At 47.2% G+C, this 10,194-nt stretch overlaps 1 non-coding gene across 1 annotated transcript; it reads right to left on the reverse strand.

The window, feature by feature from the left end:
* Window positions 1-1,095: 1,095 nt before the first annotated feature.
* Window positions 1,096-1,167, reverse strand: trnag-ccc (transfer RNA glycine (anticodon CCC)). Its single transcript has one exon. It is a non-coding gene; the product is annotated as a tRNA-Gly (tRNA).
* Window positions 1,168-10,194: the final 9,027 nt, after the last annotated feature.

Raw genomic sequence — 10,194 nt, forward strand, 5'->3', positions numbered from 1 at the left:
GGGCCTCGGTTTAGCATCTCATCTGAAAGACTGCATCTCTGACAGTGCAGCACTCCCTCAGCACTGCACTGGAGTCCATTATCGTCGCTGCATTGCTGGACCAAGAGGACAACATGAATCATCTGCAGGACTCTAGCAGCATGGGAACTGGTGACATAAGGAGCGTGTATGAGAAGTTCTTCGACTGCCATGGGAGCTCAGTGAGCCAAAGGTATCTAGGTACAAGCTGTAATGAGCTGGAAGTTAAAGTGATTTTAATAATTGAGGTTGGTTTGGATGTAACCCGAATACAGTGATTAAAGTGCTCCAGGTGATAGAAGTCATGCCAGGAAGATCAACAGGCACCACAGTGTCTGTCTGCATTGCCAATTTGCCATCTGCAGAATCTGGCAAACCTAGCTAGCCAAGGCCTTGAGGAACTATCTCCAAGGGCTTCATATCAACATGGAGCCAATTGTAGATCTGTGTCAATGTGTACCATGCCAGTTGTAATGTATTAGCTTCATGGGTTCTTTGCTTAAGAATTCATAGCAACACATTGCTACTAAGAACTAGTTTGTTTATTAGCAAAATATTTAACAATCACACTACACATTACCAGTTCATCCATTCATTGTGGATACCCTGAACCCAACTGACTGGGGTTTTATTGAGTCTTGTGCACATCACGTGACTGGCCAAGCCACTCAACAATGCAACAGTTCTACAACTATTTTAAACTAAACTTTAAATCAAGTGCCCTCTTTTGGCAAGGGCACTAGAACCCATAAATTTAGAAATTAACTGGGAATGTTGCTAATCAAATTAAAATTCTGTTTCGGGGCTGATGATGCACTCCAGTCACTCCAATGCCCATCTCTCACGGAAGGCCGCGAGCATACCGGTGGACACTACGTTCTCCATCTCCAGGGACAAACGTGAATGTAGCTGCGGAAGAGAGGCAGGCAGTCGGGCTGAACGACCCCCTCGACCGCCTGCTGCCTGGACCGGTTAATGGCCACCTTGGCCAGGTAAAGCACTGGCAAGCTATTGTCAGAACTGCATACAGTTAGACTCATCAGAGGATCTTTTCATCCTCAAGTAGAAAGTAAGAGATGTGATGGCTGGGAATCGGACCCAGGTCAACTGCTTGGGAGGCAACCATGCTCACTACTGCACCACCATCACACAACTTCAACAGCTCTACAAACCTGTGAGCATACACTCAGGTGTATACGGAATGGAGAATCTTAGTTATGAGGACAGATTGGATAGGCTGGGTTTGTTCTCATTAGAACAGGGAAGGTTAAGAGGAGACCTCACTGAAGTGTACAAAATATTGAGGGGCCTGGACATAGTGGATAGTAAGGGACTATTTCCATTGGTGGAGAGGTCTATAAAGGGGCGTAGTTTTAAGTTGGTTGGTGGACGGTTTAGAGGGGATTTGAGGGGGGGCTTCTTTAAGTAGAGGGTTGTGGGGATCTGGAACTCATTGCCTGGAAGAGTTGTGGATGCAGAAACCTTCACCACTTTTAAGAGATAGTTGGATGGGCAGTAACCTGGTTACAGACCTAGAGCTGGTAATTGGAATTAGACTGGATGACCTTTGTTGGACAGCGCAGATATAATGGTAAATACTGCAGGGAATCGAATACGGTGATCTCCTGGACTAGTTTCGATCGCCTGGATGGGTCGGAGAGGAATTTTCCCGATTTTTTCTCCCTAGATTGACCTGGGTTTTTATCTGGTTTTTGCCTCTCCCAGGCGATCACATGGCTCCGGTTGGGGTGGAGTGTAGAATGTCTTAGTATAATGGGTGTCGCAGTGTGTGAGGCGGACTGGTTGGGCTGGGTGCTCTTTGCCTTTCCATCATTGTTCATAGGTTTTCTATGTAACCTTTAGGGCTGCTGACCAAGGGCCGTGTGGCTCTTTGTCGACCGGCATGGACACGATGAGCCGAAATTGCCTTCTTCTGCGCTGTAAATTTCTATGTTTTTATGTTTCTATACATTATATCAGTGACAGCCAGGGTCACCTCCTCCTTCATGGTATTCTCGTACCAAGCAGACTGCATTTCTGTGCTCTGGGGAGGGATCGCTGGCGTGCTAAAACAAAGCCATGCTGCTCACGCCCTCCTCATATCCATTATACTCAGGCTTACCTGGCTGTGCACCGAGAGCGTGCAGAAATCAAGCGCAGGCTGCGGAAAGAGCGTGCGACAAACCAGTCCCACCCACCCCTTCCCTCAACGACTATCTGTCCCACCTATGACGGAGACTGTGGTTCTCGTATTGGACTGTACAGCCACCTAAGAACTCATGTTAAGAGTGGTAGCACGTCTTCCTCGATTCCAAGGGACTGCCTATGATGATGATCATCATCATTGATATACCGGACATCGCTTCCCTCTGGATTGGCCGTGGGCTTTCAGGCTACCTGCGCAAGACTCTGTTGCGTTGGTCTAATTTGTTGTTATATTAAATGCAGCTGAGTGCGGTTGGTAGGGAGAAATCTTTCTCTTTCAAAAGGCAAAAATATATAGAGTCAAATGTTTACCAATAGATTCACTGCTATCAACTACTTTATTGGTAGTTATAAGGAGAAAAAAAAAACATTTGCATTTATATGGCAGTTCAGACATTGTTGCTTTGCAGGTGAGCATTGCAACCAATTGGCGCACAGCAAGGTCTCACAAAGAGCAATAAGGTGATTGGCTGGTTAATGAGGTGTTTTTTGGTGGTGTTTTGGGGAGGGATGAATGTTGATCATGTCACAGGGAGAACACTCTGCTCTTTTTCAAATAGTACGACAGGAACTCCAAAATTCACCTCAACCAATCATAGGATGGCACGTCCCACAATGAGGAAAAACTGAGCAGGTTGGGCCTACACTCTCTGAAGTTGAGAAGAATGAGAGGTGATCTCATTGAAACATATAAGATTCTGAGGGGGCTTGACTGGGTAGAGGCTAAGAGGTTGTTTTCCCTGGCTGGAGAGTCTAGAACTGGCGGGCAAAATCTCAGGATAGGGGTCGGCCATTTAGGACTGAAATGAGGAGGAATTTCTTCAGAGAGGGTTGTGAATTTTTGGAATTCTCTACCTCAAAGGGCTGTGACTGCTCAGTCATTGAGGATATTCAAGGCTGAGATTGATAGATTTGTGGGCACTTAGGGAATCAAGGGATATGGAGATCGGGCGGGAAAGAGGAGTTGAGGTCAAAGTTCAGCCATGCTCTTATTGAATGTCGGAGCAGGCTCGAGTGCCATATGGCACAGGTACTGTTCCTATTTCTTATATTCTTATGTTCTTACAATGCAGTACTCCCTCAATATTGAACTGGAATGTCAGCATTGATTATGCAAAGTGGGGTTTAAATCAGAATATTCTAATGCAAAGAGTGCTGTCAAGTATCAGATTGATTATTTACTCTAGGTTTTTTAGCCTCCTTCTGTGCCTGCGTGCTCTGGACTCCGCCCCAACTCCCATGCATGCGCACCACCACCTCCCATGCATGCGCAGACTCTTCGAACCCGAAACCGGAAGTGGGGCCTGTAACATGCTGTTCCCACCACGTTTACCAATCTTGGAAGTCTTATGAGTGCTGTGTCAATAAATTTCATTAAATTTTTTTTACATTATTTCCATGTCATTTGGGTCAGTGACTATTGGCAGCTACTAGGGCATTTGGGTTAGTTTTCGAAAAGCAACAAACTTAGGCTGAAGGGAGCATGAACTTGGGCTGGGGGGGCATGAACTTGGACTGGGGGGGGGCATGAACTTGGGCTGAAGGAGGCATGACCTTCGGCTGCGGGGGATTCTTGTGCTGGGATTGGGGAGCTCTATCCTGTCGGGTCTGGTCAGAATGGCTCGAATTACACTTTGCAAAGTCACTCAGAACTTGGGCTGGGCGCTTCCAATTACACATTCCAGAGAAACTTCTGGGTGTGTCTTATACTCCAAGGGGACCAATCAGCAATCAGGTCATGTGATCATGGAGAGCCTGTCAGAGACAATCAGAGCATTTTTCTAGTGCAAATAATTACATGTGTGGAGTGGAGTAGGTGACTGGGATTTAGCCTACAGCGGAGTTTGGCTTGAATCTCTTCATAGAACCACAGATGTTTATAGCACCAAAGGAAGCTTTTCAACCCATCTAGTCTATACTGGCTCACTGCCGGAGCAACCCTAAACTAATTCCACTGCACCGCTGTCTCCCCACTTACTTCAAATATTGATCCAATTTTCCATTAAAAGATGCAGTGGTGTCTGCCTCAACCAATTCCTTTGTCAAAGCAATTCATGCTCCAACAGTCCTCCATGTAAAGATATTTCTCCTTAACCTCTCTCCTTAGTCTTAGCGCAATTTAAAATCGATGAGCACTCATCGCAGGCTTCCCAACGAGAGGAAATAGTCTTTTCCACATTCTATTTATTTTAATTCGCGCTCACTTTCATTCTCTGACCTCTCCATCCTCGGCCTCCTGCACTGTTTCAACGAAGCTCAACGCAAGTTCAAGGAACAGCACCTCATCTTTCGACCAGGCACTTTACAGCTTTCTGGACTCCAACATCGAGTTCAACAATTTCAGACTGTAACCCCTGCCTCTATTTTTAATTTTTTAATTTTGTTTTATTTTCCTCTTTTAAAAAAATCTCTTTCCCAAAGCACCTATTGATGATTCTGCCATCTCCATTTGCATCTCCCCTAGACTCATCTTTTGTTTCTTTACTTGTCCCATTACCATCTCCTTTTGCCTCACACCATCATCCCTTTTTCCCTTTTGTCATTTAATCTCTACTGCCTTCCACCCTATTACAGACCTTCCCTTTTGCTTGTTCCTCCCCTCCCCCTTTCCCTGCCTCTTTTCTTGCTTAAAAACCTGGTACATCTCGAGCTTTTGCAAGTTCTGACGAAGGGTTACCAACCTGAAACGTTCACTCCGTTTCTCTCTGCCTGACCTGCTGAGTATCTTCTAGCATTGTCTGATTTTAATTCAGATTTCCAGCACCTGCAGTATTTTGCTCTTGCACTCTGTCTATCTGTCGCCTCTCTGCCCATCCCACTAACATGTTCATGTGGCCCTAAAGTCTTTTCATTGCCATAGGCAGTCCCTCGGAGTTGAGGAAGACTTGCTTCCACTCTAAAAGTGAGTTCTCAGGTGGCTGTACAGTCCAATGTGCGAATTACAGTCTCTGTCACAGGTGGGACAGACAGTGGTTGAAGGAAAGAGTGGGTGGGGAGTCTGGGTTGCCGCACGTTCCTTCCGCTTCTCCACTTGATTTCTGCATGCTTTCGGCGACGAGACTCGAGGTGCTTAGCGTCCTCCCGGATGCCCTTCCTCCACTTAGGGCGGTCTTGGGCCAGGGATTCCCAGGTGTCGGTGGGGATGTTGCACTTCATCAAGGAGGCTTTGAGGGTGTCCCTGAAACGTTTCCTCTGCCCACCTGGGGCTCGCCTGCCGTGTAGGAGTTCCGAGGAGAGCGTTTGCTTAGGGAGTCTCGTGTTGGGCATGCGGATAATGTGGCCCGCCCAACGGAGCTGGTCGAGTGTGGTCAGACACATAAAGTGTTTTAGGAACATAGGAACAGGAGTAAGGCTATTCAGCCCCTCAAGCCTGTTCCGCCTTTGATGAGATCATGGGTGATCTCTATCCTAACTCCATCCACAGACCTTGGCTTCATATCCCATAACACCCTTGGCTAGCAACAATCTATTGATCTCTGATTTAAAATGATGAATTGAGCTGACAGCTACTGCTTTTATTGGGAGCGAGTTCGCAGTTCTAGCCTACAGCAGACTCTAATCCCACACTCGTTTGACTCTTTAGGGCTGGATTTTCCACTCATTTGTGCTGCGGGTTTCGCCCCGGGAGGTGGCAGAGAGGACTCCTCCGGTCCGGTTTTGCGGCGGCTTTGAGCAGCACCGCCTGGAAGAACTGCGCCCGGTGTGCAACGCCCCTGGTTCCAACACCGGCAGTAGTTTTGACTTTTGACCGACCCCTCCGCCCGGAAAAGCGCCCGCAATGACCGCCTGGGAAATCAGGGTGGTCCAGCATAGCCGGCGGCGGTGAGGGAGGTAAAGTACTCTGAAGGTAAGTGCCAGTGTTTGTTCTTTTACTTTCTTTAGCGATTTGTGTTGTGGCGGTGTGGGCAATGTTTTGGGAATGTTTTTGTGGGTTTTTTTAAGGTTTCCCCCCCCCACCCCAGGCCTCTCTCAGAGCGCTCACGGCCCGGCTCTTTAGTTCGTGAGTTTCCCATCCTTGCACCACGAAAAGTTGTACAGTGCCCCCTTTGTACAGCGCACCCTGACGCAGGGCCCAGATGCCCAACCTTCCATATCAAAGCTCAAACTATTCCCGGCCGGTAACTTTGCCGCCCCGCCTCCGTTTTCGTCCCGAAAACAGAAACGCCAAAAATCCAGCCCGTTGTGGCTGAGCAAGCCATTAATTTGCAAACAATATTGCGAAGGCAACGAGGGATGGACACTAAATTCCCCCAAACAAATAAAAAAAATACAATATACTTTGGTGTTCTGTTATTATTTATACTTAAATTGCAAAACTTACAGGAATCTGAGAAGTAGAGTTTGTTTGCAAGGCAGATATTGTCAAAAGTACAGACTGCTGAGCTGGGGGGAGATGCAAAATGGTGCTACAGTGCCACCATTGGTGGGAGGGTATAATTACAGTGCGACAAGTCTACATAGGCATTTCAATTGAAGATGTGGGTATATAATAAATTTGCACAGACACACAAGATATTTTGATATATTATAGTTGACTTTGGTGTCTGTTGGTCCTGTAGTTTCACATCTCCGATTTTCCGCCAGAGTGTACTTCTGATTTTGGGTGGTTGCGTTAAAAAAAAGGCAGACTTGCATTTCTATAGCACCTTTCACAATCTCAGAATGTCCCAAAGTGCTTTACAGCAAATGAAGCACTTTTTTGAAGTGTAATGTAGGAAGTGCGGCAGCCAATTTCCGCACAGCAAGCAGCAATGTTATAATGACCAGATAATCTACTTTAGTGACATTCATTGAGGGATAAATATTGGCCAGGACACTGGGAAGAACCCCTTTGCTCTTCTTCAAAATAGTGCCATGGGATCTTTTATGCCCACCTGAGATGGCAGATGGGGCCTCAGTTTAATGTTTCATCTGAAAGACAGCATCTCTGACAGTGCAGCACTCCCTCAGCACTGAACTGGAGGGTCAGACTGATTTATGCTCAAGTCTCTGGAGTGGGACTTGAACCCACAACCTTCTGACTCAGAAGCGAGTGATACCCACTGAACCACGGCTTTTCTCACGGGAAAAAAGAAATCATTACATATCGAGTTAACTGTTAGTTCTGAGAGTACCACATTCAGAATCGATTCAGCTTCCCATGTTTAGCAGTCTGACACAGGATTTAAAAAGTCAAAATGGAGTATGGTGAAATAGAATTCAATAAATCTGGTGATCCGTGAGCTGACACCAGGAAACAAAATGATCATGAAAGTTCCTGGATTGTTGTAAAAACCCAACTTTAAAAAAATCCGTTCATGGAATGTGGGCATCGCTGGCAAGGCCAGCATTTATTGCCCATCCTTAATTGCCCCTTGAGAAGGTGGTGGTGAGCCGCCTTCTTGAACCGCTGCAGTCCGTGTGGTGAAGATGCTCCCACAGTGCTGTTGGGGAGGGAGTTTCTGGACTTTGACCCAGCGACGATGAAGGAACGGCCAATATATTTCCAAGTCAGGATGGTGTGTGGCTTGGAGGAGAACGTGGAGGTGGTGGTGTTCCCATGTGCCTGCTGCCCTTCTAGGTGGTAGAGGTTGCGGGTTTGGGAGGTGCTGTTGAAGAAGCCTTGGCGAGTTGTTGCAGTGCATCTTGTAGATGGTACACACTGCAGCCATGTTGCCCCGGTGGAGGGAGTGAATGTTTAAGGTGGTGAATGAGGTGCCAATCAAGCGGTCCTGGATGGTGCCGAGCTTTTTGAGTGTTGTTGGAGCTGCACTCATCCAGGCAAATGAAGGTTATTCCATTGCACTCCTGACTTGTGACTTGTCGATGGTGGAAAGGATTTGGGGAGTCAGGAGGTGAGACACTCGCCGCAGAATACCCAGCCTCTGACCTGCTCTTGTAGTCACAGTATTTATGTGGCTGGTTCAGTTAAGTTTCTGGTCAATAGTGACCCCCAGGGTGTTGATGGTGGGGGATTCGGCGATGGTAATGCCGTTGAATATCAAGGGAAGGTGGTTAGAATCTCTCTTATTGCAGATAGTCAGTGCCTGGCACTTGTGTGGTGTGAATATTACTTGCCACTTATGAGCTTAGGCCTGAATGTCATCCAGGTCTTGCTGCATTGGGCATGGACTGCTTCATTATCTGAGGAGTTTCGAATGGAACTGAACACTGTATAATCAGCAAACATCCCCAATTCTGACATGATGGAGGATCATTGATGAAGCAGCTGAAGATGTTTCATCCTAGGACACTGAGTAACTCCTACAGCGATATCCTGGGGCTGTGATGATTAACCTCCAACAACCACTGCCATCTTCCTTCATGCTAGGTATGACTCCAGCCAGTGGAGAGTTTCCCCCCCATTCTCATTGACTTCAATTTTACTATAGCTCCTTGATTCCTCACTCGGTCAAATGCTGCTTTGATGTTGAGGGCAGTCACTCTCATCTCACCTCTGGAATTCAGCTCTTTTATCCATGTTGGGACCAAGGCTGTAATGAGATCTGGAGCTGATTGGTCATGACAGAATCCAAACTGAGCATCGATGAGAATCCAAACTGAGAATCCAAACTGAGCAGGTTATTGGTGAGTAAGGGCAGGGAAGTGGACCTGAGTCCATGATTGGATCAGCCATGATAGTATTAAATGGCGGAGCAGGCTCAAGGGTCCTAATGGCCTACTCCTGCTCCTATTTCTTATGTTCTTATGTTCTAAGTGCTGCTTGATAGCACTGTCGACGACACCTCCCATCACTCTGCTGATTGAGAATAAACTGATGGGATGGTAATTGACCAGCTTTTTGTGGACAGGACATACCTGGGCATTTTTCCACATTGTTGGATAAATGCCAGTATTGCAGTTGTACTGAAACAGCTTGGCTAGAGGCGTGGCTAGCTCTGGAGCACAAATCTTCAGCACAGCAGCCGGGATGTTGTCGGGGCCCATAGCCTTTGCTGTATCCAGTGCGCTCAGCCGTTTCCTGATATCACTGAGTGAATCAAATTGGCTGAAGACTGGCTTCTGTGATGGTGGGAACCTCAGGAGGAGGCTGATATGAATCATCCACTCGGCACTTCTGGCTGAAGATGGGTGCAAACACTTCAGCCTTGTCTTTTGCACTCGTGTGCAAGGCTCTGCCATCATTGAGGGTGGGGATATTCATGGAGCCTTCTCCTCCCGTTAGTTGTTTAATTGTCCACCACCATTCACGACTGGATGTGGCAGAGCTTTGATCAGATCCATTGATTTTGGGATCGCTTAGCTCTGTCTATAGCATGCTGCTTCCGCTGTTTATCATGCATGTAGTCCTATGTTGCAGCTTCCCCAGGTTGGTGCCTCATTTTTAGGTACACCTGGTGCTGCTCCTGGCATGCTCTTCTGCAATCCTCATTGAACCAGGACTGATGGTAAACATACTGTGATAGATATGCTGGGTCATGTGTTTATAGATTGCGGTGGAATACAATTCTGCTCCTGCTGATGGCCCACAGCGCCTCATGGATGTCTTGAGCTGCAAGATCTGTTCTGAATCTATCCCCTTTAGCACGGTGGTAGTGCCACACAACATGGTGGAGGGTGTCCTCAATGTGAAGACGGGACTTCGTCTCGACAAGGACTGTGTGGTGATCACTGCTACAAATGCTGTCATGGACAGATGCATCTGCGACAGGTAGATTGGTGAGGACGAGGTGAAGTACGGTTTTCCCTCGTGTTGGTTCTCTCACCACCTGCTGCAGTCCTAGACTGGCAGCTATGTCCTTCAGGACTCGGCCAGTTCGGTCAGTAGTGGTGCTACCGAGCACTCTTGGTGATGGACATTGAAGTCCCCCACCCAGAGTACATTCTGTGCCCATGCTACCCTCAGTGCTTCTTCCAAGTGATGGTTAACATGGAGGAGTATTGATTCATCAGCTGAGTGAGGGCGATAGATTGTAATCAGCAGGAGGTTTCTTTGCCTATGCTTGACCTGAAGCCATGAGAATTCATAGG

The sequence above is a fragment of the Pristiophorus japonicus genome, chromosome 14, assembly GCF_044704955.1.
Source record: "Pristiophorus japonicus isolate sPriJap1 chromosome 14, sPriJap1.hap1, whole genome shotgun sequence".
In the NCBI taxonomy this organism is placed as follows: Eukaryota; Metazoa; Chordata; class Chondrichthyes; family Pristiophoridae; genus Pristiophorus; species Pristiophorus japonicus.